Source organism: Vicugna pacos, unplaced genomic scaffold, assembly GCF_048564905.1.
Source record: "Vicugna pacos unplaced genomic scaffold, VicPac4 scaffold_19, whole genome shotgun sequence".
In the NCBI taxonomy this organism is placed as follows: domain Eukaryota; kingdom Metazoa; phylum Chordata; class Mammalia; order Artiodactyla; family Camelidae; genus Vicugna; species Vicugna pacos.
The window spans coordinates 7,444,103-7,449,484 of NW_027328740.1; positions in this window are offsets into that span (position 1 = coordinate 7,444,103).

A 5,382-nucleotide genomic window follows, 5' to 3' on the forward strand; every position below is an offset into this window, starting at 1 on the left:
CTCCAAAATAACATAGAGTAGAATGCAGAGCTGAGAACCTTTAGAAGCTCCATTTCCACCAGAGGAAGTGTCCTGTGCTCTTTCAGATTTGTGAGATAAGCGTAATCAAAATGAGGTTATCCCAATCGAAATAGTATGGGGTGTTCATCACAACAAAGGCAACACCAGCAATTGGAGATAGACCAGACAACACACACAGGAACAGGACATGGCATCAAAGTCTAGGAAAATTTGTCCTCACAGAAATCCCATGCCATTGTGTAGAGCCAAGAGTCTAAATTTTTCACTTAACCAAGCCCTAGAAGTCTACATTAGATACCCGAAATTACCTGACCAGTAGAGATGAAGAAATACAGTAAAAGGAAAATGAAGTACCATTTTCAGTTCCAAAGAGATTGAAGGCCCTAAAGATAAGCTTTCAGACAACTAGACTGCAAAACTCTCTCCAGAGCAAGTATTGAAATTGGAGGTGAGGGAAACACTGAAGAACAACAGTGTCTCAGAATCACAAAAGGCAGAATACCAGAAAAGGGGAAGAGAAAGCCTAAAGACGAGCTAAATAATATCAGAAAACTCAGTGGATGAGAAAATATCAGGGCTAACATTCCGTCCTAAGCAGACTAGATATTGCAGAGGGACGCGTGAAAGTTTTGAAGACAGGGGAACAGAAATCCCTTGGTCAGAAGCACACATAGGAAAGCAAGTGCAAACCAAAGAAAATATTGCTGTTGAATCCTGGTTGAAGACAAGGCATGAAAGACTAAAATTCGAAAGAGTCCCAGATGGAAAAGCAAGAGATAAAGAAACAAACAATGTTTGAAAAGTTATGTGTAGAAAAATCAGACTGAAACTTGCTGAAAGCCAAGATAGAATCATCTAGGCGAATTCAGGAAGTACACAGCGTCCAAAATAGGTGGAATCCCAATAGACTTAGCAGCAGCTGTATGATCCAAATCAACAAAGTTCATGAGCATCCCAGTGATTTAAAATGCGCCTGGAGGAAAGCAACATAGTCACAAGAGAACCTCCAGAGGGGTTTCAGCTGCTATCTCAGCAGCAATATTGCAGGACAGGGAGGAGTGCCAGGACATAGACCATAGCTTGAATGGCAAAATGCTGCCATCTAGGGTAGCCTATGCCACATGACCACCATTTCTAATAACAGCAGAGCTAGAGAATGCCACAGACCTGCAAATCTTAAAAGAATTCAGCAGTTCGAAACTTATCCTAAAAGAAAGGTTGAGAATTCTCCCCTGAAGGGATAAGCAGCAAGATGAAATTGAAAGAAGAAAACCCTTATTGGAAATGCAAGAAGAGCATGAGTGGAAAAGAAGAAACAAGAAGAAAGCAAGGAGGACATCAAAACCCTAAAGATGGGAGAGGGAAGCAGGAAATCATAGGGGATTGGAAGCACTATCTTAAGGGAGTCAGCTTATATGACTCTCTGTTGGAAGCAAACGGAGAGATGCATGGCCTGACGTGTTTGCAAAACAAACGAGAAGCAGACCAAGAAAGAATCAAACAAACAAACAACACAAAAAGGGTAGGGTAACATGAATATTCAAAAGAAATTACTCAAGGTGATGTCAAGGATCATTCAGTACGCATCGACCCAGTATCGCGGCTTGAATGTACTCAGCACACCTGTATTCGGAAATCAGAGGCGTGCATTTATATTCGTAAATATTGTTTCATATGAGCATATCGTGACCTAACCCAAATGCCGATTAGGAATCCAATGGATTCCTAGTCCGTGATATAGACTTGCAAGTCTTCCAACAGGATGAATGAATGCCATATTCTACACTACGTCGAGAAGATATGGCACAAGCCTATAACAAGGAAAAGTAGCTCCGCAAAAGTGTACTAAGATCAAAAGAGACAGGCAGTAAAGTGCACATTGGGGATTGTATCAGTCCTAGGAATTTCAGCCCCCTTGAAACAAATGGATAGATGTCCCGTGAATGCGGGTGTTTCAGCAGAAATCAACCGACGGCTATGTATTGCGGGTGTGCCCATATTACAGGAACAATAGTTTCCCTTAGTGGGTCTCTGTGTACTGTGAACTGTTAGAAAGTTTAAAGACGTGTGAAACATTCAACTGAAAATGGACACACTTCCCTCCGTTGCTACAGTCCATACAGATCTGAACAAAAGGAAAGAGGGAAGAACAAAGGCCCATGGGACGCTAGTGGGTAGAATCACATTTACCTTAGGAACCTCTCGTCGGATGCAGCCCCTCCCCCAACACTGACAAGATGCAGCAGCCATTGGGGATGGCAGTTAGCGGTTGGATTCCAGGTGGAATGTTGGTGTGTACCGCGAGGCTTGTTGTGGCTGGTGGATCCTAGGTAACCGGGCAGAGTTCTGTGGGTGGATCAGTGCGATGGAGGGGCTGCCGCCCTCTGTGGAGCTTGGCTTAGGTCTTTGGTCCGGGAAGCTGTGTCAGTTCGAGATACTGCTGCTGCCCAAAGACCTGAGTTCACGGGTCAGTTTCCAGAACCTGAAAGGGCAGACAGTGGAAGATCTGCCTGTCTTCAGCTTACTGGAGAGGCTCCGAGGTCCTTTCAGACTTGCCCAGTCCTGTTGAAGTCGACTTTATGGGAGACACGAAGAGAAGCTGGCCGAAAATATGGCTGCACGGATTGAGGAGAGATGCGAACACATTGATGAGAGATGTTCTGCTACAATAGAGAATACTGGCCTGGAGACAGCTGTAGAGGATAGCAGGCTCGAAAGGCATTCATGAGACATATTGAACCTCGCTGATACTAGCAGAAACATACGGAGGGCCACCGTGGACTGGAGGAAGTTCCTCAATTCTCTGCTCCAAGAACGGGTCCAAGATCTCTGACGTCTAAAGAGAAGAGATGGCAGAGATGATAAAAACGCTCATGTTCTTGAAAGAGGTCAGATAATCCACACGACCCAAGGGGCAATTCCAAGCCATTCAGATCAAAGTGCACCAAGCCCAGGTAAGCCTTTTCCCAGGTTTGGGCCTAGCTATCAAGCACTTGCTCTTCCCTCCCCTCCACTCAGGCAACCATTTTGAGGGATCAGTACCTGAGCTGCAATGGAGCCAGTAAGAGAAGAGCAAGCCCATCCTAGAATCAGAGTTCCTCTAGCTTCATCCTCTGTGAACAACAGGGAACCCCATAAAGGTCAAATACTCTCGTATGAAATAGATAGGAATTGAATACTTAGCTCCCACAAAGAAACGATGGCCTTCCGCTAGATTCAGCAAATGCTGGGTTCATGTCTTCTCTGGGGTGAAGGGAGTGTGGTAAGTGAGGGGAATCTTTGACTGAACTTGAATCTGTATTAGGCCTCCGTTTTTCAAGACAGTCTAGGTACATATTAGAAATCAGATAGTGAACGGAACTGTAAAAGTCGCCAATGACATGAAAGACACAGCTTATGTGGACCGTCTTTCAATTGAGTCAAGCCCCCGGGGGCAATCGATCATGGGGGTGCAGACTTGGTTGCATTCAAGTGCTTTACCCAACATGATCGGATGATTAAGCGTTCTCATCACTGATAGAAGAACACCTGGTTCTCAGTAGCCTAGCATAGCTGCAGCAGGCTTCTCATAGCTATAATGCCTCTAGGTTCTTTGGATTCAAAGCTAAATGTATATATTTAGTTCGTTTCCTCTTGTATTTTCCTTGAGAGGGATGTTACACCTTGAAATGCCAACATTGACCAGTAGGTGTCATCGGGAGTAAAGGGCACCACATGCACAAGTGAATCCAAGCTTGGGGGTTATTTCATGTTTCCATTAGTTATTTCATGGTTCCTGTTGGTTTCGGAGGCTTCAACAGTAAAGAGTTGACATGACCCCTTTAACAGTTCGGACTGCTAGTTTGCATTCTATCTGTCTATGTTTTCCTTAGAGATGACTAAATGTTACCGAAATTGACAAGTCTGGCTTCTAGGTCGATTTAGTATGTTTCAGAAACTAACTTCATTTTCGTATAACTCCCAAAACATTTATATAAATTCTATTAAATTTTTAAAGACTGCAAATGAGATATCAACACAATGTCAAAACTGGAGTCTTCGGACAATCCCTCCCACCACGGCTGTATAGAAACAAAGAGATAAAAAAAAAATCACATTTCTGTGAAATGTATCTGGAAAGTGTTGATTCATCGATGCCCAGTTGACAGAGAAGCAGTGCAACATGCGCTCACTCGCTCCCATGAACACAGCAATGGAAACATCCACTCACCCAGCCCTTGGCACAGGACACTTGCCGAAGAGAGGCCTGTTACTTCCAAAGACAGGATGAGGCCTCAGAACACCTGGAAGCAGGAGAAGGAAAAGCAGGGAATGGATACCAGTGCATGGTCTGAGCCCTGTTGATGGAGCAGTAAATGTGAAACTCTCTTTAACTTGGACGCACACTCTCAAGCGGACAGGAGACATGGGATTGAAGGTGATGCGCTGAGTGTTAGAAGAGTGCACAGCAGATGCTTGGCTGACAGAACGCAAAGAATCCAGTGCAAAATATCCCCACAGTTGATTCTGAGACCAAGCTCCGAGCTGCCAAATTTGAGGTAGCAGAGGCAGCGTTCAGGGAGGGATAGGGCTACGGATGATGGCACACGCTGAGTCTCAGGGATCTGGAGTGCGTTGTGGGATGTGGTGGGTCCTATCAAGAGAGCAAACCGACCTGTGACCCCAATGAGCAAGCAACCACCCTGGCGCACGCAGTTGAAATTATCGATCTGTCCCATGGCCACACCCAGTGCATCTGCAGGACCAGAGACCAATTTGGCATTTTGCCAATAGAGCATGTGTGGGGCTGAATCAGAGATATTGTGCATCGGGTCTGAGGGATCCAGGGGGCCTTGGGTTTGAATTCAGAATGAAAAGCCTTAGGATCTGCTACATTCAAAACCTGGGCTGTGATTATGGTTTGGTTTGAGGCACAGGATGTGCAACAGCTCTGTGGTTGCCTTCGTGCACCCGTACCACAAGTATGAGAGGACAAGGAAGTGTGGCCCAAGACCACAGCGTGAGAAGAGGAAGGATTTCCTTCAGTTTATCGCTCAAAAGCGGATGCTACATTTTGGATGGCACCAGCACGGTTCGGCAGCGAGGACACCAAGTTCAGGCTGCGGGATCATTCCAGCAGGCCCTGATGTGTGACATCCATAGATATGCTTCCACTGGTGTTTCTGTAGACAGAGAAGCTCTTGGAAGAACTGGTTTCAGTGGGACATTCCCGTGGCACTACAAAGCACAAGCGCACTCACACTCTGCTCTTCTGGAAACACTCCAAAATAACATAGAGTAGAATGCAGAGCTGAGAACCTTTAGAAGCTCCATTTCCACCAGAGGAAGTGTCCTGTGCTCTTTCAGATTTCTGAGATAAGT